This window comes from Mesocricetus auratus, unplaced genomic scaffold (genome assembly GCF_017639785.1).
Source record: "Mesocricetus auratus isolate SY011 unplaced genomic scaffold, BCM_Maur_2.0 Super-Scaffold_100026, whole genome shotgun sequence".
Classification (NCBI taxonomy): Eukaryota; Metazoa; Chordata; class Mammalia; order Rodentia; family Cricetidae; genus Mesocricetus; species Mesocricetus auratus.
The window spans coordinates 21,131,209-21,156,746 of NW_024429207.1; the positions used below are offsets into that span (position 1 = coordinate 21,131,209).

The 25,538-nt window shown below is 43.7% G+C and overlaps 1 long non-coding RNA gene across 1 annotated transcript; it reads right to left on the reverse strand.

Moving 5' to 3' along the window:
* Window positions 1-80: 80 nt before the first annotated feature.
* On the reverse strand, window positions 81-19,893 carry LOC121134184. Its single transcript, XR_005871226.1, has 2 exons — window positions 19,560-19,893; window positions 81-345 (listed from the first exon to the last, which is right to left on the reverse strand). It is a non-coding gene; the product is annotated as an uncharacterized LOC121134184 (long non-coding RNA).
* Between the last annotated feature and the right edge of the window lie 5,645 nt (window positions 19,894-25,538).

A 25,538-nucleotide genomic window follows, 5' to 3' on the forward strand; every position in this document is an offset into this window, starting at 1 on the left:
GTCAGCTTTTGTGTGCCACAGCTGTAGCCCAGGGAGGTGCTGGCTGCAAGAGAAGTGTAGGGTGAATAAATGCTACAGACTGATGGATTTAGCTTTATTATTACTTCTACTTTTGCTGACAGAGAGGAGCCATTTTTGGATTGCGAAGGCCCCCAAAGAAGGAACAAATCTGAAACAACTTCCTTCTCATGGGCAGCGCGGTTCTGTAGATGCAGCGGGTTTATGTTTCAGAAGTCTTCTAGGCCAGTAGTTCTCCGACTTGTCTATAAAAAGATTTACCCATGCCCTTTGCTGTCTGGGTTCCAGAGGTCTCCATGGGAATGTCCTTTAGCTCTCCACATGATTCTGGAATGAGTGGCAGGAAATCCAACTTGAGAAGCATTGACCAAGACAATGTTTTCAGTTATTTTTTTACATGGTGCTGGAGCTTCACCTCAGGTAGCATGTATATGCCAGGAAAGTGCTGTACCATTAGGCTGCATCTCCATCATATTCTCCTCACTATTAAAGATTAGAGAGCACGAGGTCCAAATCTATCCAGGACCTTGGTGGCAATATGAGCTGTGTACCCACTCTGGTATCTACTTATAGAGTCCCCTTCAACAGTGAGATGTCCCAAGATGTCAAAGATGTCACAGGAATGCTAGTATTCCCATCCTCAGTATCAGGACCTCTTTACTTTTCATGACCTTTCAGAGTTTTCTTTTAAGCTTCAGACTCTCTAATTTGACCATTAGAGGTAAATCCTGGAGGATCACTCATAAGCTATTTAAAAAAAGAATCTTTGACATTTGCTTTAATGAGTGGTGGCATTTCCACTCACTGGGAGAGAGTCAGAGGGTAGTGGAAGTGGGTGGGGGGAGGGTTGAGGCATTGGTTGCTGCAATGCAACTGTTGTAGAATTTTCTGGACCCTCTCCTTCAGCTCCTCATTCCCAGTGAGTGGGTGTCTGTGGAGCAACCAAGGGAAGTTTCTGATTGCATGAATTGTATTTGAGACCCTACCACTGAATACGCTTTTATACTATTTTCAAGTGAGTTTTGCAAGAAGGCCAGCATTACTCCCTAGCCCACTGCCAACAGGCCCACTCTGACTTTGCACCTGCCAGTCAGTGTTCCCAAGCTGTGTGACTACTCACTGCTTGGCAGTCTGTGCATGAGCAGCTGGGTACCAGCCTCCCTCCTTAATGGAATAATGTTAATTGTAATAATATCATCTCCCATTTCTTATGTCAAACACTATGCCAAAAAGCACTTCATATGTGATTTCTCATTTCATCCACACAAACACTCAGAGACAAATGTTGTAGTTATCATTTTAGGATCGTAATGCTGCAGCTGAAGCCTGGAGAACAAGTTCCCAAGGTTACACTGATTAAAAATACTACAGCAAGGATCAAGATACCCTGGCTCCCAGGCTCATATTACTAACTAATAGAGCCGGCCCTCTGTATCCATGGATTCTGCCTCCCTGGATTCAGCCTGGAATTCAAGTGTGGAATGCAAATCTTCAGGACAAAAACAAAAACAAACCCTGATGCCAGTACTGAGCATCAGAAGACCTTTTCTTGTCATCATTTCCTAAAGAATACAATATGGCAAACATTTACGTAGCACTTACATTAGGTACCAAAACTAATCTAGACTAATGCAGACAGTGCCAGCAGATGTGTGCACACAACAGGCAAACAGTACACCATTTATATAAGAGACTTGATCACCTAAGGATTTTGGTATCAGAGTCACTTCTTCTGGTCTGGGAAAAGGAAGCTTCTTAACTAGCCCTTTGTTGTAGCGACTCACACCTGAGATTAAAGCAACTGAAAAAGAGGTTTATCTCAATTCAGAGTCTTGGATGCATCAGTATGTGTTTAGTTGTGCTGCTGCTTTGACCTGTGGCTGCAAGGCTCACTGTGGGGATGGTTGTGGGGGAGATCCTCACCAGAGGGCTTACCTACATCCTGGAATCCAGGCAAAAAGAAGAGTGGAAGGTACTGAGGTCTTGTAGTTCCTTTCAAGAGTCCATCTCCAGTGGCCTAAGACTGGTCACTATATCTCACATCTTAAGAGTTCTTCACCTCCCAGTGATGCCTGTTGTTGGTGGCTGAGCTTTTAGCACTCTGGCTTTTGAGGGGTTGCTCATCTAAGCTGCAGGAACAGCACTGTGCATGTCACCCTTGGAGTGGGGACTGGAAAAGGTGTGTTTGGTACTTGCAGCCTCCCACGCTTTCTCTCCCGTTAATTCTAGTGCTCATCCACTTGGAAAACTTGTCTGATGTTAAGGTCTTTGCTAGAAGCATGGGTAGCAGGGAGAGAAAGAAGCAGAATTGACCTTGTGTAGACTGGAGACTCTGGGAAAAGAGAGAACCATTTGCTCAGGTCCGATTTGTAAGAAACGGAAACCTCCCAGACTGCCGTTGGGTTCTGCTTGGGATCAACCTCTGTTGGAATGAGACAGAAGGAAGACAGAAGGGGACAGAAGGAAGGTTTGAACTTTGGAGAGCTCACACTGTTGAAGCAGCATTTTGGTTAAGTGCAGATCCCTAGCAGAGAGCAGGCCATAGGCACAAACTCCTGCACTTGGGGAAAGATTCACGTCACCCTAGGTTAGTTCAACCTTGGGTTCATTGGGCTGGGCTCCTGAGCCTTAGAAGGTGGGACCTGACTCTGCCCTGAGCTTCATGCCAGCCAAGTTGCTCCACCCTGCTCTGACATCTGGTCACAGGATGGCAAGTTTTTTGCAATCCCACCCTTTTCCTGGGACTACTTTCTGTGCAACACTTTCTATAGAGCAATTAGTGAAGGAAGGAAGCTGATGATTCTACAGTGACTGCACAGAGAGCAGTGGTTCTCAACCTTCCTAACGATGTGACCTGCAATACAGTTCCTCATGTTGTGGTAACTTCCAATCATACAATTATTTCCCTTGTTACTTTATAGCTGCAATTTTGCTATTGTTATGGATCCTAATGTAAATATCTCTGTTTTTTCCCAGTGGTCTTAGGTGACCCTGCTGAAGGGTTGTTCATCCGCAAAAGGAGTAGTGAATCACAGACTGAGAACCATTTTTCTAGACAAATCCATTCCTCCTTTGTCTGTCTTTCTGCATTCTTCTTGAGTTATATAGGTGGAGTAAAGATGAATGTGTAGCCCTTGATGAGTAAAGTCTTAAGACACCCTCCTCTTAGATACCCTCTTGCCAAATATGGCTATAATCCTTCCTAGGGACCCTAAACTGCAGTTTGAAAAGTACATTTATTAGCTGGGATGCTGAGGCTGGGAGCCCAGTGACAACAGAACTTCAGGATCCTCTCATGTGGCTCCTACTTCTTCCCTTTTCCTCCTAGAGCAGCTTGTATCCAACACAAATGGAGTGATGCTTGGTAAATACAGGTCAGGTTGTGCCGGATCTTGTTCCCCAGCCAGGCAAGGTTCTCACTCAGAATAACATCCACCTTCTTGCCAAGACTTGCCATGGCCTATGAAATGTGCTCCATTTCTCTCACAGCTTGCTCTTGGTTCCCTTCTCCTTTCCTCCTACTTTCCTTCCCTCCTCTCTCTATGCTGGTGGCATTTGTCTCTCACATGATCCATTTGACTGCCCCTCGCTAGCAATCCTTATGGGTTCTTCCCTCAATATCTCCAAGTACTCCCTCAGGGTATCAGCATGGCCTTCTCTGGCCATCTTAAACAGAGTGGCATGCTTGTTTCTTTCAGCAGTTGAGTACGTTTAGCTGGCCAAGAGGCACTTATGAGTCTGGTCTAGGACACATTCACTTGCTGTACATCTGTCCTGTACCAGATTGTAAGATTGCAGGAGCCAGGACATTGCTTGTTTTGGTTATGTCACAGGTACCTTGTATTATGCCAAGTACACAGTAGGTGGTCAAAAGATATGTTGAAAAATAAATGAATGCATCAGGCACTACAAATAATTATTAAAGAGATCCGATGTGCCTAGATGATCTAGTAACTGCTAACTACCTCTCTGTGTCAGCATTTACACATCTCACAATCCCTTCCTGATTGAAACTTCAGGAAAAAAGCCATAATTTCTTTCCCTCTTTGTGCTCATGCCCTTGCAATAGGACAAGGAAGTTTTTCTGTTAAAAAAAAGTGAGTCTCCACAATGGAGCTGGACTTGTGGCTTATGAGGACTTCATGAAATTGTTACTGACTTGAAAAGTGCTTGACAATGAGACACCACTTTCCTGAAACACTGGATGCTCATGTGACCAAGTCACATCTAGCTTTCAGTGTAATAAAACTCATTGCCCCCAGTGGCCCAGTTAGCAGCCAACTAATACCGAGAAGTCAAGGCACTGCCTTCAGACACATAAATAAGTCCATCTGAGATCAACTGAGCTTACACCAGAATGGCCAAATAGAACAAGCCCAAATTGTTAACTTTCAGAATGGGTGGCTTATGTGTTTAAGACCAAGTTGGGTTGTTTATTTCATGGGAAAAGCTAACGCATTCATATACATATATATATATATACATATGTACAGCATATATACACACATATATGAAAATGTCAGGGGTTAATAATAAAAGAAAGGGTTTTAGTTGACTTTGGTAGATACTATTATAATAATTCATACTTCCAACCAGTGATGTCAAATCTAAGGGGTTTGAGACTCTTATTACTGCTGGGCCATGGAACAAGTATAGCTGGTCTCTAGTGTATCTTTTTCAATAAAGAGAATTGTAGTTATTTAAAATTCTCCTCACATTGGTTCTCTGTTGGACATTGAAAGACATGTATGTGGAGCAGGTGTGCCATAATGACTTCAGAACGTAAGAACATGGTGGATCATATTAGTAAGGGAATTGAATAGCTTTTTTCTAAGAAGTTAGGGGTAGAGATTGTGGGGGTTGATGTTTTGAGATGTTAGAGCAAGGGCATCAGCTACTAGGGCTTCTGTGTTCTATGGGGTCATCATTTCAAGAGTATTCCAATCACAGAGGAGCTGCAGAGTCCTTAGGAATATAGTAATTGATCAGCAAAGACCAGTATGCCACTTTGTGGGGGTCATTTATTTTGAACAATTTTATATTGAGTGAGACTTCATATCAAAGACTTCAGATTATTTATCAAAAATGAATATCTGATCATCTATTTCACTGTTTGAGTGACTAGGAAAGAATTTGTCACCACAGGTGATATTCCAATTCTGAGGTCACCTATGGAGGAGAGCAGAAAGTAGTTGGTTAAGTCTGTAACATTCATGTCACTATTGCAACAATGGGCATGTATATCTTGCCAGGTCAATCATTATTGGAGCTCAGAGAATTCACAGCCAGGTAAGACTGTTGATGATTTTTCTCCCACAGCAGCACATATATCACCTTCAAATAACATGAATGGTAGCCAGAAGAAAGGAAGGTTCCAGATCAATACATGCTTCATCTCTTCATGTCCAACTTTACAGTTTCTTAGCAACAGGATCTTACTACTGAGTTCTGTCCACCTTCATTTTCTCAGATAGGATCTGTTATTGAACTTGAAGCTTATCGATTGGGCTAGGTTGGACAGCCAACGAATTTCAGTGATCTACCTGTCTCTGGCCCCACCACCACTGCTTGGGTTACAAGCATGTGCTACTGTACACTGTGCCCCCTTTTTTATGTGGGTTCAGGGGATCTAAACTCAGGTCCTTATGCTTGTGCTGCTGACACTCTACCAATGGAACCATCTCTCTAGCCTCAGGTGGCTCTTCTTTTGAGTGCTTGTGATGTACTGGACCCTTGAAATAATCAGGAAACAGAATTCACAAAATGTTCTGTCCTGGATGTTATGGATTGGACATGGCATGCTACCCTCAAAAGGCTCAGGTAATAAAGGTTTGGTCCCTGCTGGTGGTACTACTGGGAGTTGAAGATATCATTTGGGCACTATCTTCATCAGGAGACTAATCTATTGATGTATCCATATTGAAAGAACTATTAGGAAGTTGGGCTTCCTTGGAGGAAGCAGGTCACAAGAAACATGTCTTTGAAGAGCATGTCTTGCCTCTTGATGTTGTATCCTTCTCTGTGTGCTTCTCAGGTCCCATGAAGTGGGTAGTATTCCTCCATCGTGCTCTTTTGCACTGGTGTAGGAACAAAAGCAACCAAGACACATGACAGTGAACTGAATGAGATGAAGCGCATTCTTCTTTCCTGAGGTTGTTCTCTCAACGACTTAGGCACAGTGCTAGGAAAGTGACTAACACACTGGGGGTGAGAGTGTGTAGGCAGACAGACTGAATAGCAAGAGCAGGGAGTATGTAAATGGAGTTTGTTAGAGAGTGTACTGCTATGGGAAACAGATAGAATGGGTTACAGTGGAGAGTGTGGCAGGGGTGCAGGGTGGGAAGTTCAGTGTCAACAAGATGGTCAGCTTGAACCCCACTGAAGGCATCAATATTCAATTATCACTGTAGACAGATGGCTGGTTCATCATCATCTTCCTTCCTTGAAAATTCCAGCCAAGCACATATTGAGAATGATCATTAATAAATATGTTTTGATAAAAACCTTACTTGAAGATAACTATATATATTTTTAGAATGGGGCAGAGTGGTTTTTATCCCGAGAAAGGAAGTGGATATTCATTTTGTATGTTTGTTTGTTTGGAGACAGGGTTTCTCTGTATTGCTTTGGAGGTTGTCCTGGAAATCATTCTGTAGCCCAGGCTGGCCTCAAACTCACAGAGATTTGCCTGCCTCTGCCTCCCGAGTGCTGGGATTAAAGGTGTGCACCACCACTGCCCAGAGTGAATATTCTTGTGTTTGTGCTGTGGTTTAGATTTAATTTGTTTCCAAAGGTTCAATCATCAGCTGCTTGATCCCCATGTAGTAATGAGAGGTAATGAGAACTTTTAAGAGGTGTCCTAGCTAGACATCCTTATATCATGTGCCCTTGTACCCTCAGAAGGGCCTGTGGGATCTGAGCTCTTGTCACCTCCTATCTGGTAAGGTATCTTGCTCCCCTTTGAGCATGGTCCTGCTACTGCCATGAATTTCTCATCAGAGTCAAGCTGATGTTGGTATCAGTTACTATAACTGTGAGATAAATGACTTTTTTTTCTTTATAGATAAACTTTCCTTAGACCTTTCCTAACAACAACGAGAAACTGACTACTATCTCTTGCTATGACTCTATTTTCTGTTGTCATTGCCTCGTTGTTTCTGGATTCTCTCCTGATCATTGCAATGAAATAGGATTCTCTCCTGATCATGGCAATGAAATATACTGTTTGTGCCTTGGCTGCAATTCAGGTGTGGATAAAATACCAAAGTTGTTACGATTTTTCTATTAGCATCCTTGATTTAGCTAGTTCTGCAGTGGCAATGCATGTGGATCTTTCCCCATTTCAATATCTCACATGGCAAGTGCCATGGGAACAACAGGATCCTCCCCACCCCCCATTTCAAAACAATTCCTGGCAGAGATCAGAAGAAAAACTCACTTTGCTTTGCCGTCAGACAGGTAAGATGCTAACTTCCTTTATTCACAAGGGGAATGAAATTGATTGACAGACTAGCGAGAGCTGTTACTCATTTAACCCACCAAAAGATATTATATGGCTTTAAGCTGTGTTCAGAAGGCTGAAAAGGTAATAAACTACGTGTATAGGTTCAGTTCTCGAGGGAGGAAGCTGCTGCAAACTCGACACTCAAATCGGTTCTTCTTTCCTTTCTTAGGCCCTCAGTGTACACCACGCTTAATAAAGGTAATAAAAAGGCAAGATTATGAAGAAGAAAGAGGCCCATCAAGGAATGCAGGCTCTTTATTTGTTCTGCTGTCATGGTGCTCTCGTGGTTTCTCTGGCATTTCAACATGTCAGCCGTGAATGGCAGGAGCTAACAGAAGACTGAATGAGAAGTGGGTGGTTTCGGAAATAAATTTGCCATGTCCCCAATGTTGTTGTAGTCTTTTGATGGAAACTCAGTTATTTTCCTCTCAGGAGATTTTTATCTAGTACTCAAGAAGCAGAGCTGCTTTGGTGACTTTGAATGTCACTGTTGCGGGGCCACAGTGTGGTGTAGGGACTCAGGCGAAGTGCTGGGTCTGCTTAGAAGAGGTGGTGTGTCTCAGTGCACCGCACACCGCTCACTCTGCAGTGGGGTGCACTGTGGTTGCCAGGTGAATGTTCACTTATCTCTCTTCCCTGCCTTTTGGAGTCTCATTTCCAACACACTACACAGGTCTTTGTGTAGGAAAGATAAAAATTCTTCGCCAGCGAACCATTCCCCAGGCTGGGGTTAACCCCATGGAATGTCCTATTTCTTAAGGTAGGGTGCTTACAAATAATGAGCAACAGAGAGAGCATAGTTTGTAATTTTTCTAGAATCTTCCAGGTTTCTTGAGGAGAGTCTTAACAGGGGCTGAGTTCCCTGTGACTGTTGCTAATTCAGCAGTAATTACTAACACTTAATAACTTACCCATCATTCCCTACCCACTCACCATCCATCTCATCCTGCTCTAGGCTCTTATGCATATTGATTTAATTAATCCTTACAACACAAGGAAAGTACAACCCTTGTCTCCATCTTGTAGATAGAACTGAGTTGTTATATGGAGAAATTTCCCAAGAATAACAGTGGCAGAACTAAGATTTGAACCTAAGCAATGTTTTAGAAAATTCACCTGTAGGCATCAAACTACTGACTCTTTAGCAGCTAACACACACTGCAAGGCTTCTATGGTAGCACTGAGTAAACTTTGCTGAGAGTGGAAATGTGATTATTTTATCAGGTATGTGAACTTGTTTAGAGATCCTACCTACCCACCCACACCTCACAGCTCAATTTATAAAGCAGGAAAAATGAATCTTTAGAGAGAATATGTAAATTTCTTCTCAATCATTTGTTCAGACACTAATGCAGGACACTATACTCAACACAGGCTAAGGACAATGGATAGAGTATGTAGGCCATGATTTCCATCATCTGGGAGGTTTTCAATCTCATTGGGGAAACAAGAAAATGCCCACGAATATTTATAAGAGGAAGAGACAGACAGGAACAGCATTTGGTGTGTGTCCAAGGGGATTGCACGAACACCACACTGTGGAGACTGAGAGATCCCAGGAATGCCATGGAGAGTGGGTGGCTTGGCTCCAGCTACACAGGATGGGTTTGGTCTTGATGGGAACAGAAATGTGTAATAGTGCCAGAGGGGTGTGACAATAAGGTGGAGCAGTTCATGGGTTACTAGAAAACTGTCTGGGGTGGAAGTGCTCAGGTTCTAATCCTAGTTCTGCTACGTGGTACTTTGTAAATTTTTAGGTAGTCAGCAGTTTAACCTCTTTGGGCTTTTGAGTTTTCTCATCTTTGAGGAGGTGGAGAGTGGGGAAGAAGGCATTCCAATTATGGCCTCAATAGGCAATAGGATGACTGACCTTGTAGATAAGAGATGCTTGTTGAGCAGAGTCCAGTAACCTGATGGTGAGGGGAGGAGAAAGGAAGTTATCCTCACATCTGTAGGACTGTGTAGGGGTATGTATCCCTTTAGAATAAGTGTAGGTAAAGCCACCTCCCACAGAGCAGGGCATTTTAGGTGATAGCTACTTTCAAGGAACCCCAGAGAGTAGGGGCCAAGACAATTAAGTGCTGAAGTTATTCTTCATCCCTGTGGTGACTTGCCTAGCTCCTCCTCCTCCTCCTCCTCCTCCTCTTCTTCTTCTTTTGTTAGCCAAACCCAGTCAGGAAGATGGGATCCTTGAAAAAAACACGGCACCAATCCCAGGAGTTGGTCTTACAAGATGAGAGAGTAGAAAACATTGCTATGGAGGGTCAGATGGAAGCAACTAGTGTGGGGTGGGAACACTAACCTGTGTCAGTGTCCTCTTGCATGAGGTATGTTCTTGCGACTCCTTTTGTCAGATCTTGCAAATCGGGCTTTGGTTTGGGACTTTATTGTAATGGTGGTGGGGACTTCAAAGAGAATTTGAGCAGAAGGATGATGTAATGACAGAGCCAAGCAGCATCAGCACCAGAGGCAGATGTCAAGAGTAAAGAATAAAGCACTGGGCTGGACAGCAGACTTCCCTGACTTATGCTTCTTGCATGCTTTCCTTGCTGCAACCATCAAAGTTCTCAGGACTCTGTTCTCACTGCTGCTGCCCCTGTCCATGTCTTTCTCTACTCCCTTGCCTATGACTTTAAGACCTGCCCCAATAACTGCAGACTGGACTATTCAGAAAGCAAGCAAGCTGGGCTTGAAGCTACTGCTGGAGATATAGTCTCAAATCCATCCTGGAGCCAGGCCGTGAGATGCTCAGTTGCAGAGAGCAAGTTAATATGCCTCATTACACCCTGCTGTGGAGACTCCCTCTGACAGACACACGTGGTAATGGCTCAGAATGAACACACTCCCACGAACAATTGGAAAAGAGACTTTGCGTTGTTCTTTGGGCCCATAATTGCTTTGCTGTGAAAATGCCTGCGTTGGTTGTACTACACATTACCACCCTGAGCAACGCCTTTATTAGATCAAGTTAAGTGTATGAGGAATGAAGTACTTTGGGAAAGAAGTGAGCCAGTGTTTGTAGGAGGCTTTGCCAAAGCAAGGAGTTCTTGGAGTCAAGGCTCTAGAGGGCGGTTCTCTGTGTCCTGACAGTTGTGTTTGTGTCTGCCAGCCTTAAAGAGCTTGAATATGTCTTCCATCATAATATCCAAGAGACAAAGTCATGTAGGGCTTGGGAACAAGTAGAGACGCACCAGCTTTTATCTCAGTCAACAGACACATCTGCCCATCTCCAAAGAATATATTGGGGAAAGATGCTGGTAGGGCTTCTTGGTTCTATCAGTCCTGGCCTTTCAATGATTTTTCCCTTCCAGGTGCTAATTCTAGGACACTACACCCCAAACTAGGGGTGGCACTGCTTCTTTAGAGAAACAATGACACGAGGAGACACACTTCTATCTAAAAAGTCATCTATTCATGCTCCTCTTATCAAATTGCACGTCCTCAGAAAGCTGGCTGATTGCAAAGAGGATAGATTTTAGGGTGGTACAAGTGCAGGAGGCTTACTTCCTGATGAACACAGATAGCATTGTAATTGCCATCTTCAATCAACAGCCCTGGGTGACTTCAGCAAAGGCCACCGATTACCTATGCTTCTGTAATAGAAATCCGAGATCCCTTCATATATGGGTCCCCAAGGTCAACATCCTGCTCTCACTTATAGGATGATCTCACATGAATCTGGACTGGTCGTGAATTTTTGCTTTTGAATGCACATCAAATAATTGCTTTCAAAACAATAACCTCATGATTAAAAACTACTGCAGCTAAAAATATTGAAATCAGGAAGCATCTCAAATAAAGGACTTGGCAAAAATATCAGATATGACAAATTTTTTTGCTGCAGAATGTGAAATAGATATCAAAAGACTAAGCAACACACAAGGAAGGCGTCATGAGGAGCCAGGTCTCTGCTTGCTCTCATTTTGCCGAGATGTTGCTACATCTCCATGGAATTTCAGCTAATCATATAAATTCTTTGTTTCACTCTGAAATGTGTTGAGGTTGACACTTATGCTTTTGTGTTGATTATTTTTCTTCCATTTCTGATCTTCCTGACATTTTTAAAGAATAAATGATTGGCAGGGCATGGGCTAGAGCAGCGGGGGTTTGATTTGATTGAATTCTTTTATCCCCTCTTTTCTCCTTTTCTGATGCTGACCCTCAATGACTCTTGATTTTAATTTCCCATCCTATTTTAAGTTTCTCAAAAAATCCTTAATTTCCTCCCTCCTCTCCTTTCTTACGCTTCCCTAAGTTCTCTTCACATAAGTTGTGTATAATGCACATGAATGGGTTCTCTTCCTTGGTAGAAGATATAGTACTGATTTCATCACATCAATTTTCATACTTAGATGGTGTCTTAGGGGTTTTATTGCTTTGAAGAGACACCATGACCATGGCACCCCTTATAAAGAAAACATTTAATTGGGACTTGCTTACAATTTCAGAGGTTCAATCTATTATCATCATGACAGGAAGCATGGAAGTGTGCAGCCAGACATGGTACTGGAGCTGAGAGTGCTACATCTTGCAGGCAACAGGAAGTTGACTGACACACTGGGTGGTATCCTGAGCATAGGAAACCTTAAAGCCCGCCCCCACAGGGACACACTTCCTCCAACAAGGCCATACCTACTGCAACAAAGTCACACCTCCTAACAGTGCCACTCCCTGTGATTTTTGGGGCTAATTACAATGAAAGTACCAAACTGGGAAAGGCTCATTCTGTAACCAGCTTGGTTTTCCCCATTGTCAGTTTCTTCACTGTTATCAAATTCGAGTGTGATCATAGAAAGGGCAAGCAGTAGCTATGGCTCATACCTTCTCTCCACTCACAAGGAAACTTCCATATGGTGGCTGTGAGGTTTGTAGGTAGACTGGCATGATCCATATGAGCTCTGAGAGTTCCTGTAGGGAGCAGTTTGGAGGAGCAGAGCAGAAGAAGAGTGATGACAAGATAGAACAGAATGTGGTTCCATGTGGTTCTTCTCTTGTAGAACCTGAATTCCCTGTGAGTGGTCAGTCAGGATATTTCCATGGCATATGAGACAGGACTTTCCTTCCCCACTGATGCTCTGGAGCTTCCCTGTGGTTCTTAGCTGGGTTGATGTTAATGTGGAGATCTGGGGACATTTAAGTCTCCAGATGCCTAAAAGGTTAGGGGCAGCAGCGCCATTTTAGTGTAATCCTCTTTAGCAAAATTTCAATTAATTGTGCTTGACTTTTCCTGTGCCAAAGACTCTCCTCATGTTGAAACACACATCATTAGTTCCCATCTAGAACTTGTTAGATTTCAGTTTCCTGTTATCTCCCAACCCCTACTTTTAAAGGGATGATATTTATTCCTAAGTATGTGTATTAGTCTGTACGTGCACTGTGTGTATGCAAATTCTTTCAGACTCTAGAAGAAGGCTTTTAATCCCCTGTAGTTAGAGGTATAGGCAGTTATAGCCACCAGATATAGGTTTTAAGAATAAATACAAGTCTTTTGGAAGAACAGCAGATGCTCTTCACTGCTGAGACATCTCCAGTCTCCCATGCCCCCATTTTAATGGGTGCTCAGTCCACAGTGAACTTTGCATTGCAAGTTGCCATGTACAGTACATACTCTCCATGAGGGCAGACATAGCACATTGTCATCCTTGAATCCCTGAGACCTTCTATTCAAAGAACTCAATACATGCATTTTGACATGTCCTATGCAGCACTATTCTCCATGTAAACATATTTTGACTTTAAATCCCTGAGGGCGGAGTGCTTTGTAAATAATGAAGAGTATATGCTGTTCCTTTTACAAAGAAGCTGCTCATTGTAGACTTGTTTTAATGATGACAACCAAGCTCCACTTTATTAAAATAAATCCTGTGTCGGAATGTGCAGCAACATACATAAGGATTAAGCCTTATCAGGAGAAAAAGGAAAGAAAGGAAAGGAGAGGAAAGGAAGGAAGGAAGGAAGGAAAGAAGGAAGAGTAAAGAGTCCTTTCCTCCAGGAAGTCAACTCATAGCATCTGCTTGATCATCATCTAGCTTTGTATCTCATTGCTGCAGAGAGATTCATCTGAACAAAATGCTCACTGGTTTCTTTTCTATTATGTAGAGCTATTTTGGATGCAGTTGGGCTGATGCTTGGATTGTATTTGGTCAGCTGCATGTTTGGTGCAAAACTTGGATGAAAGTAACAGGGTTTGAGGTACCCTGAGGGTTTTTTTTCCAACAAATTCCATGCCTTGCTTCTTATTTAGCGACTTCTCAATATGAATTCAAGGCAACAACCAACACTAACACTGTACTAGGCATGGGACTGAGAGACAAGATGTATTTGGCACCTTACTGTTGCTCAGGGCTCATAGCTGGGACACATATGAACACTGCTTACTCCTGTTTGGATGCTGACTCTGCTGAGTGCAAGAATAGAGATAAAAAAGAGCACCCTGCAGTGATTAATGTTGACTGCAGTGACTCCAACGGACCTCGCAAATAAATTGACATTTGAGCTGCCCCTTGATATTGGATTTTGACAGGCAAAGGCTGGAGGAAAGAGCAACTCAGACAGGTTAAACAGGATAAACTGAAGCATGGAAATGTGAAGGGTTTTGCCCTACATAGACAGTGGAAGCCTGGACTTGGGTGTGGTTTGAATATAGATTTTTCAAGGCCTGAGACTGAGGAGTTGTACTTGCCTTTTCTAGCTCAAATCAGGCCTTTGGCTAAGTTTTGTTGGTCTGTCGCATGCTTTTCTCCACCCCACCCCCTTTCTCGCATTGCTGCCAACATTTAAAAATCAGGAGATTTCACATCCATACCAGATTTCTGGCTGCTTCCAAAAGGAATCTAACAACAGTGAGTCCACATTTCCTGAAGGCAGCAACTGGCTGTACTGAGTAACGGCTTCTCTTTAGAGACCTGCTCTTACCTATTCCAGTCTGTGACAGCCCTGTCTCACCGGCCTCAGTCAAGCGGAGCAGGCCGGTATCTGACCTTGCACCTTGTGACCTCCAAGCTTTACTGACAGTTGCATGCTCTGAGAAGTGGCATCTGGTCTAGGGAGCTGTATCCAGAACTCGCCTAAATGCACATCTGGATGGCTCCTGGGAATGAGCAAACTCTTGAAGGGGAAGAAAAGAGTCAGGAGTCATCCCAGTTGCTGCTCTGAGCACTCCTGTTTGCCTAATTCTGTCTTAGGTTGGCACACCTGAGGGATTTTCAGAGACTGGGGATAACGACCCTCATGCTTTAAAAGATCTCTTGCCATGGCAACCTACAATGCTTTTGTCAATTTGAGAGCTTGTTAGCATCACATCTTTGGTTTATCCTTTCCTTATAAGTGAGTTTTCTTCTACAATGCACAGTAGCAGCATGCTAACAAGAGCTCAAATCCATTTTCAGAACAAAGGAGAGAATTTCTTTTTTTTTCCATTTTACTTCCTTTGTTCAGCTCTTAGGCCAATCAGATGGTCACACTGTTTGGACTACCCCTTTATTTTCCTTTTGCTCATGGGGGGGGGGCACACTTCTTTGCACGGGTACCCAGGCACCAGCGCTGGATTTTGGAAGGCATGCATATCCCTCAAATACAAATGCCCAGCCATATACATGACAAAACAGTTGTTTGTGTTCTCCATACACAGGGAGACCTGTGAGCATGCAATGCTCCCTGCCTGATGCCTCTCAAGAGTGAGAGGTTCCTAGCTGACATAACCTTCTTTTCATGAGAATAAAAGAGAAGGTTATTGAGTCTATGAGCTAATCTGTCTAATTAGATGCCTCTAAGCAAAATGCATAAGATTTGCATGAATTATCTTAACATGCAAAGAATAGGACACGGGAAGAAAAACTCGAGGAAATTTGCATTTAGATGGTGAGGGGGGGAGTTTACCAACTAGGGTCCATTCTTTTATGTTTTGGAGCGATACTTAAGAGGAGCTGCAGATGGATGGTTACGTCAGTAAAGACTGCCATGCATTTTTAGACTTTTAAGCAGTTGCTCCAAGCCTTCCTCTGCCCCATGCAGGGTGAAACAGGCCCACAGCTCCCATCAGGAAGCTTCATTAAGGCAGTGAGTGGGAATCGGTTTCAGTCCTGGCTGCGGGCAGCCTGAAGGACAATCCCTTCTGGGCCTCTAGGTGGCACTGTTGCATCTGTTCTTAGAGGCCCTGTGCTTTGGCTGGCTACATCGCTGAGGTGGAAAATGGTGGAAAAGGACGGGGCATGCATGCCTCCTTCTCCTTTCCCATCTAACCTCCTAGCACCACTGTCCACTCCACCCGAGAGCATCGTTCCATGTCTAACTCTATATGATTCATTTAAAACTAGCAGTTCTTGGGCTTCCAAGATCTGCTCATTTATTTGAAAGCTCCCCCGCCTGAAAGTTTGCTTGCCTCCTTTGGTCCTTTCTGCTTTTCATTTCCACACTGTTGCTGGCACTCACAGGTTGCTGGGGGAGGGGGTGATTCTGGAAGAAGGGATATCCAGTCTGTGTCTTGGCCCCAGAAGATGTGACGGTTAGTAACGAAAGTCAGAGCTAAAGGGAGTATATGTGATCAGAGGTGGTATACAGACTAGAGTTGGATTTCGGGCAGGAAGCAACAGCTTCCCTGTCCTGCTCCATTCTTGCTGGCAGTCAAGAAAGCATCTTTTCTCTTGGACTGACGGTTTGAACCAAGAAGTTGGTGAGACATGCCTTAGGACAACTATTTGGGGATATGAGGCTAGAGGTTTTAGGACTGCCTCAGTTTCTACAGTGCTAAGAAGTCTGCTAACTTCCTGGGGAAACAAAAAACTCCTAGAAATTAGGTATTTGGAATGTGATAGAAGGTTCAGGAGATAGGAGCCAATTCTCAAAACGTCATAGTATGCAATGAAGAAAACAAACAAAAAATAATACTTAAGCTGGGTGGTGGTGGCGAAAGCCTTTAATTCCAGGACTTGGAGCAAGAGGCAGGCAGATATGGCCAGCCTGGTCTATATAGGTTACAGGAAAGCCAGAGCTACAGAGAAACCCTATCTTGAAAAAGCAAGCAAACAAACAAACAAAAAATTGGATAGCTCTTTACCAAGTTTCCATCTTGTTAAGTTTTGGACATGGAATGTCGCTTACCCAGTCATCTTTTGAATGTTTTGCCCTGATTACTGGTATTACTTTATTTTGGCAGGCAGTGGGAACTTTAGGACATGGAGTCCACCTGGAAGTGGTTGTATGCCTGGGTGGTGATACTTAATCCCCGGTTCCTTCCTTGCTCCCACTTCCTGTTTCCTATGTGATGTCTGTCCAAGCACCGGGGATGTGGCAAGCATGAATGGAACTCTGTGAAGTAGGGAACCTGTTGTATGTTGTCTTACTCTTTGGCTCTTTTGGGGGACCCACCACCCAAATACTTCACATATGGAGGTTTATTTTTTAGTTAGGAATGCCCCTCCTTAGCTTGGCCTGCTTCTTTCCAGCTTTTCTTAACTTAAATTATCCCATCTACCTTTTGCCTCTGGGCTTTTATCTTTCTCTTCCGTAAATCTTACTTTCACTTCTTTCTCTGTGACTGGTTGGGTGGCTGGGTGGCTGGGTACCTGGTTCCTGATGTCCTCCTCTCCTTGTTCTCTTGCTGCTCCTCCCCTTCCTTGGTTCTCCTCCTATTTATTCTCTCTGCCTGCCAGCCCTGCCTATCCTTGCTCCTGTCTTATGATTGGTCATTCAGCGCTTCACTAGACCATCGGGTATTTTAGACAGGCAAAGAGTCACAGCTTCACAGAGTTTAACAAATGCCGCACAAACAAAAGTCATACACCTTAAAGTAATATTTCCCCAACAGGAACCCACGTGAATCTCCCCCTTCAAGGTATGTTTCTCAGATATCTGATGGGCAAATTGCCCCTCTTCCTCCCCTTCTAATAATCTTCTCCCTTCCTCCCAGCACTATTGTTATAAAGGCACTCAGCACTCAGGGTGTAGGGAGAACCAGACTCAGTCCCTCAAGTTCTGATTTTCTTTTTTATTCTCGAACATACGCTTCTGTTGAGAAGCAATATTCAAGTCTGTCAGAGCAACATTTGCCCTACTCGACACCTAAGAATCAAACTAGATACTATGCTTAAGGCGAAGTAATAAGAAACGCGCCAGCTTTCTCCCGCAGTTTCCATTATTTTATCTTCTTAAATGAAAAATCTGACTTCCTATTGACTCCAGAAGCAATACCTTTAGGGTACAATGCCTGTTCTCTTGTCAAATTTGCTCTAGTTCCTTCGGCTTATCACTTTCTTTTCCTATGCCTCAGTTGTGTTCTCTGTAAAATAGGCTGAATGTCTAGGCTTCAGACACCTTTGGGAAATTAATACTTTAAGTGTCACCAGATGTTTAAAAAAATTATTTTAAAGGTGACAGACAAGCATTTTATCAGTGCTTTTATAGCAATTTATTAAGCCCAAGCCTTCGGGAATTCCTTAAGAATATATGATTTCCTTTGTCTTATTGCATCTTTGAGTTTTGCATAAGTTTATAATGGATGAAATAGTACTTAACAGCTTCATAAACCAAGGGTTCTGCACTTCATTCTTATTATCTTAACTAATGAATTTTGCCAGGCATCTCTGTTATAGCCGTATGATTTATAAAGATTATATTTACTTTTTCTCCTTATAAGAACCTAATGAGACCAAATTGGTTGCATGTAATCAGACACCGGCCTTTTTCATCTCTTCGGGTTTTATTTACGAAAGCTTATTAGAGCAAACGCACTGAGTAATGTGCAGCGATAGCTAGGTTTTGCCTAATGATCCCAAACAGCTAACACAGAATGCAGATAATGAAATGACAGGCCGACTACAAATGCAGGAGGGGAAGGAGGTGCATGCCGGCTATTTCTAAAACCCTTACCTAGGCAGAATGCCCATTAACAGACTCCGACCTAAGAACATACACTGTGCAGATAACGAGCCCTTTAAGAGTGTAGCATTTATCTGAGGAACTGAGGGTTGGCTTCTGTTTCCCATCCATGTAGGACTCGGTAGAAGGACTACGTGTAAAGTGCTCATGCAGAATGATGTACACGAAGCGGCCAAGACTGGAGAGCCAATTCATAAATGAGAGGAGGCAATTCATTGGGCTACTTTCACCACTTACAATTAAAATGAATGCTTAGCACTCATATGGGCATTTTCCTTTTTAGAGGCAACCCGAATGGAGTCTGTCACTTATCCATCCTCTCTCAAGATGTAAACAAAACATTACACTGGGCCAGCTGCCTATTACCAGTGCTGCCATGACTCTCTGTCATCGACACTCTTTGACACAGAACATCTTCATGCCTTCCTTAATACCACATTCCTTTATTTCTAATTAAATAAAGATGCATTCCAATTTCAGCAGCAGAGCATCGAATGGGTCTGTTTTTCTAATCTGATTTAGAAGTCCCAAAGATGAGGGATAACTTGATTGCTTTCCTAGATGTCAACCTTAAGTATTTTTAATCCACTGCAGCATTCTATTTCTTTGATGGCATGGAAATTCACAAAGCTTTGCCAAGCCATGACTGAAACCATTTACACACTTATTTCCTCTCTCTACCAGCTGCTGGTGTGATGTGTTTGGTACGTTTATTATCCTTTGGGTGAACAACTTCCTCCATAAAGTTGCAGAGTGTCCCCTTTGACCGGTATTTTGAAATTTGGTGCATAAATCTCTTCACCTTCCGTTACCGTTACTGGAGATTTTATAGTTTAACACGACGTTCCCCGTCTACTCCATATTTCAGGCATCTGATGCCTGCAGACCGTGGATATCTAGGAGGTTTGTAAGGCATTCTCTTTGAGATATCACACCAGGAGAACAACATCAGGCTATTTATTTTATCTATTTTTTTCCTGAACTTTGCTGAAAGTAGAAAGGGGGTAGTGATTATAAAATCAGAGACCATCAGAGGTCGTTATTATTGTAGAATGAAGAAAGCTAGGCTCAAAGGAGTGAGGCAAGCAGTTCAAGGTCATGTTAGCTTAAAGGGCTGCAAATTGGACCTGGACTCTCAGAATAATGTATATTCCAGACTTACTGAAGTTGCATTTGGAAGCTCTTCTTCCTCTGCTATCCACATGTAGCCACAAGTTCTCACAGTCACGGGCATCGAGGGCCAGCATGAGGGATTCTTTTCCAGGGTTTTCCTTTGTTTGCTCTTGTAGTACTGATGAAGGTGTTTCACACGTGCCAGGCATCTGGAGCCGCTTTTCAACTGCTTGCTCAATTGTCTCAACTGGCTCTGCAGCCCTGGGTCAGGGCTTTCTTGTCTGATATCACTGTGTTGGGGTCTTTGGTCCCCAAGGAAAACATTTTGATTGGTTATTCCATTCTAAAGAGAGATACTCAGGATGCAAATTCTTAAGTGTTTCTTAGTCTTCTTTTCCTGCCTCTTTCTCTGAATTATGTAAAGGGTGAACACTTGGGAGTTGAGTATTTGGGAGTTCACAAGCTCTCACTCTGGCAGGGAGGTTTTTCTCAAGGTTCACTGCTTCTTAATGCTGACTGGGTTGCAGCTGGTCCTTTGTGTCTTATTCTAATGCCTACTTTGGCACAGTTACAGCTCCCTCAATTCTAGATCCCAGAAGAATGCATGGGGGGCAAAAATGATCATGGATATGACTAGATATAGGGTCCCTTGAGAAAGACTGTGCATGGCAGAGGGAAGGGGGCAAGGAAGGCAAGCTTTCCTCACAACTCTGCTCTAACCCATCGCTCATTTTTTTATTGCCTCCCCTTTCCCGCAGCTTCTGGCTCACTTTCCCTCATTTTATTCTGTTTTATAGTTTTTAATCTCTTTTCTCTGTTGCCCCTTTTGTACCTCTTGCAGTCCCCTCTTTGGCTCATTTCTTCTTGGACATTACATTATCCCAGAGAGATGTCCCCTGGTGAACTTTCTCCAGTTCTCTGCCCATTTTAGCCACTTTTGCCTGTTTTCCCATTTGCTTGTGCTGCTGGAGCTCTCGAATTTGAAGGTAACTCCTTTTTGCATGCAACGTATATACGGTGTCCTTCCAGGGCTTGGTGCTCCTGTTCCCTCTGTAGTGAAGTTTTAGAGCCTGAAGGAATTTATTCCCCAAGCACCTTGGACCCACACTTGTGGACATCTTCTTGTAACAATGGTGCAAGTTATAACTTACATTGTACTTGGCAGTTTGCAGGGTGTTTTTACAGGCCTTGCCTTCAAGTAAGCTACTTGACATGCCTGAGATGTATGCTTCCAAGACTGGACAATCCTACCTCTGTTCCTTTGTAAACCCAGAATAGCAATGCCATGAGTTCCTTCCACCATGTTGTATAGAAGTTCCTTGGACACAATAGACACTGAGTTTTCACAGTGGGCTTGTAAATTTATTTGAGTTGTGCCTGGTACAGCTTTATTCTAACTTAAGGGAAGTCAGCATAGAACACTAGAATTTACAGAAATGCTTGCCATTTATCACAGGGCTTATAGCCCTCTTCTTAGTGTATTTAGATTGTATTTATTTTAATATCCCAATTTAATTAATATGGAAAATATACACAGATTTAACTCAGAGTCAAATTGATAGCATACAAAATTACTGAAGTTTTAGTTAGTGACCTGGTGGTATGTCATGTACAGAGGTGACTTTGTCATCTAGTAGGTGTATGATGACAGCTTTGGTCAACATGAGCTGACCAACAATATATGGTGGTCCATGAGAGTCTAGTAACACCGCAGACATCGTGTGTGTGTGTGTGTGTGTGTGTGTGTGTGTGTGTCTGTAAAACTACTTAACCAACTGTACTCTTTCAAGATCATCCAATGATATAATTGCCTAGTAGCATATTTCTCAGTGTGTCTCCATAGTTAAACCATATGTTACTGTGTTATGAATCATAAAGTCTTAATTTACAGAAAAGTAAAGTTAGAAAATATGGAGGGAAAGAACAACGGTTCCCTAGGGTTTTGTCCAGACCCTCAAATCTAAAGTCTGTCCTATGACAGCTAACTCGAAGGAATTACTTTCACATGTCACATACTCTCACACCACCCCCTCTTAGTCTCTGTACACACACACACTTTTCAAGTGGGAAGGGGCAGCCGGCTACCATTATGGCCTTGCTTGTGATATTTCTCAACCTTGTTTCGACTGTTATTCTAAGTTCAGTGAGGTTCATTCCTTCCGTGCTCCAGAGGTCACTTTTCCCATGGCCAATGCATCGTTCCTACACCCCAGGGCCGGGCTAGGAAACTTACCATCTCCTTGAGCTGGCCCCAGCTCCTTGCCTAGTCCACCCATGGGAGAACGAACCCTCCTTGGCTCTCTTCTCATGGAAACAGCCAACCTTAGTCTGCTCTTTTCTCTCTCCTGCTCTTGAAAGCCAATTTCCTGCTTCAATCTTATTCTTATGAATAGAAACACAGAGCCTGCATGGAGAATGAGAAACTACTGTATCATAGGAAGCAATCACACAGAACACAAAAAGCCATTCAAAGTAATTAAACTACTCCCATCCCCTTTCCTATATTTCTTTTCAGCTCTGCGCTGATGGGCTGTTTATCTTTGCCACCACAACAGCCTCGGCAGCCCGCAGTGGCGGCGGGCGGAAAGACAAGCCATTTTCTGCAGGGGCTCACGCCGAGAGGGCAGAATTAAGACAAACACTTTCATTCTTGGCTGCCAGAGCATTTTAACTCTTGAAAAACAAGGGAAACAAACGCCATCACACCCCCACTCTGCGGCCCCCGGCGCTCCCCCCACCCCGAAATAAAATAAATAAAGACCTTGAGGTGGCTGTGGGGGAACTTGGAGATGGGTTTCCATTTGTCAGAGGGAGGGAAGGGAATAGGGGAGTTTTGGTATGGAGGTGGGGGGGTGCTGAGACATTATCTTTGTGGGCTCTGGAAGCCTTTGTTCCCTTCAGCTGTGCTTTGGAGGTGCAGCTCTGCTCCCAGCTGCGCAGAAGCTCGCAAACATCTAAGAAAAGTGTCTGAGACTGGCGCTGGCTCAGGAGGGGACAGCTGGGTAGGGAAGTGGAACCACAGGTTCACAGCGATCAGAGATGAGTTAACAGGGCGCTCCTTGATAACACCTGCAGAGATTGTCTTTCCCGGGCAGCTGCAGCAAGAGTGAGCGGAGAGGTTGGCCTGAGGGCTCTTTAATAGTTCTTCACCCCTCTGTCTGGCCCTAGAATGTGGCCCGAGAATGCTTGTGGCAGCTGCTTCAGCGGGTAGTCTCTTGAGGGAGCCCCCAGGGACATGAGAGTAGAAGAAGAGATGGACGACTTAGAGGGGCTGAGTAGCAGCTATTCTGCCACCTGTCACACATGCACCTGGGAGGTTTGTTTCCTTGTGAGTGGGCTTCAGTCAGAACAGGTACTGTTGGCCTTTGGCGAGAGTGCTCCAGAGAGTTGCCTACAAAAGAGCTTCCAAGCACTCCTTAAGCCATCTACTCAAGAACTGCACAGATTAGGTGGGGCATGAGAGGCATTGAAAAGAACCTTGGAAGAACTCACCAGAGATGGCTGTGCCATTGCAAATCTGAAAGGTGGAAGCCGGAGGGTCTGGAGTTTGAGGTCAACATGAGCTTCATAGATAGACCCTGCTAACACACCACACACACACACAAACACACACAGAGAAAACCCCTACTCAAACCAAACTACCAACAACAGCAACTTGTAGCCACAGGTTTCCTGGGGAACAGGCTGAGCATCTTTCTGCTTCTAAACAAACCCCTTAGAGGCCATCAGAGATCACTCTTACCCCTACTTACCCAATCTTCTACAAACATTTATGGGTTTCAAGAAACTTTCCCTCTATCATAGCCTTGGTTCGGGTTGAATTTTTTCACCTGAAGGCGGTTTGTAGCTAAAATTGGTAAATTAAGCAAGGCGAGTGGACCATCTCAACCTTCAGGTAGCACCAGCAGTTTGACCTTTCCGGTGGGCGGGGGGGGGGAAGGGGGACGACGACGGGGGACGGGACAGTGCCGCCTCACTCTCTGCTACGGCCATATTTACCATGGTGGGGTTGGCATCCTAGTTTAAGACATTGCCAGCTTCAAATGGCTCCAATGACTCTGTGTCCCATCCCTGGGCAGTCCCACTAGCTCCGGGGCTTCCTGCCGGAGCTTCCTGCTTGGTTCAGTTTGGAGAGCTGGCACCTTGCCCACTCTGCAATGATAGACCCGCACGGTTCCGCAAGCTTGTTTTGCATCTGTCATTATCTTTTGTATGCAAGGAGGCTTAATGTGCAATAAATGTAAATGGGCAATGTATATGCTGTGTTTTATTGACTCTCATTTGAGGCCGTTGGTGCCAGCAACTGCTCTGCCTCACCAGGATTCATCAGAGGGAACTCCACATTGTTCTCCACTGCTTGTGCTGTCTCGCTTATGAAAGCTGCTTTACCGAGGGTCTGTGCCACCGTCGGGTGGGCGCTCTTCTAGCATTCAGGTGATGGGTATGCCCACATTTCTGAGGCTGTTTAGTGTAATCATCACCCAGATGAGGGAGCCGAGGACCAAGGCATTTGTCACTAGTCCTATGTGTGAACATAGAAATGGGCACAGCCCTGAAAACACATTCTGAGTTCAGGGAATGTCAAAAGCTATTGCTTAGTTAGGAGCATAAATCTTTAACCCCTATGCAAACACTTCTAAAAGACTCAGTCTTGTAATAATTTCATTCACTTGCAAAAGTGTTCAGTATGTTAAATGAAATGATAATTCAATTTATTCTCTCTGTAGGAATCCTCCTAAGGTACATGGGAGTCAGGACTGTTCCTATCCAAAAGGAAATTGAGTCTGTGGGGGTCATGGCAAGAGATTCCAGGGGTATCAGCACTCAAGTCACTGGGTTTAATGTACCTCCTTAAATAGTTACTTTATTACTGGGGTTGCTTCAGCGAGTGCAGAGAAATTGTCATTCTGACTTTTTGGTGAGAATTCAGACTAGCGAATCGATGGAGAATGCGTTTTCTAGGGGAGAGGGAATCCATTAAAGCAAAGCTGTGGGTCCACACAGGAGTACAGGGAACTTACAGTCAAAGTAGTGCAAAGGTCTTACATGAAGAGACCTTCAGATTTTGTTTATTTATTTAATTTACAGATGGGGACTTATCATGTAGCCCTGGCTTACCTTCCAACTAGAGCTCTTTTTGTCTTAGTCTCCAGAGTACTGGGGTTACTGGCATGTGTTACTACCATGCCTGGCTGTGTTTAAGCACTCTTGAATGGATCCTTAGATCTGCTATAAAAATGGTTGTGACATTTTCTGAGTCTCAAATAAGGAAAGAGGATGGGGTATTAGAAGTGCAACAGAGCCCTCCAAGCTCCATGAATGTCTATTGCCGATATTCTATCCCTTCCTAGCACTTGTCAAACACACAGGTCAAATGATTTTACACAGGTATGAGTGGAGTTCCTTTCCTGAAGTCAGCTTTTTCCTGAACACAGGTTTTGTGCGTGAGTGGAAAACTGCACACGACCATATGAAAGCATCAGAATCCAGACCTACTAAAACATTGCACAAAATCACCTCAGGTTGTGTGACTATGAAGCACAATTGGACTTTATGGTTTGACTTGGATCCTGTCCTCAAGATATCCAAGCACAGAAAACCACTCTGAAATCTGAAAAAGTTCAGGGTCTAAAACACTTCTGGTTTCAAGCATTGCTACACTCAGAAATCAGACAGAATCTACACATCCCATCGAGGGACGACCTAAAGGATACAGCTTGTGGCTCCTGGTATTCTTCACAGGACTGGGCTAGCTTCACAGACCAATTTTAGAATACTTCATCCATAAGACTGTTGCTGTCAGCAGTTACTCCTCAGTTCCTCATAACTAATAATCAACGTTCTGTGTCTGTAGATTAGTTTGTTCTGGAATTTCAATTCAATGGAATCATATCACAAGCAGTCTTTTCTGATTGACTTGTTAGCATAATGCTTTCTAGGCTGACCTATGTTATATCACATAATGTTAGCATTCTTTTTATTACTGAGTATTCCAGTTTGTGGGGTATAGCATATTTTGTTTATCTGT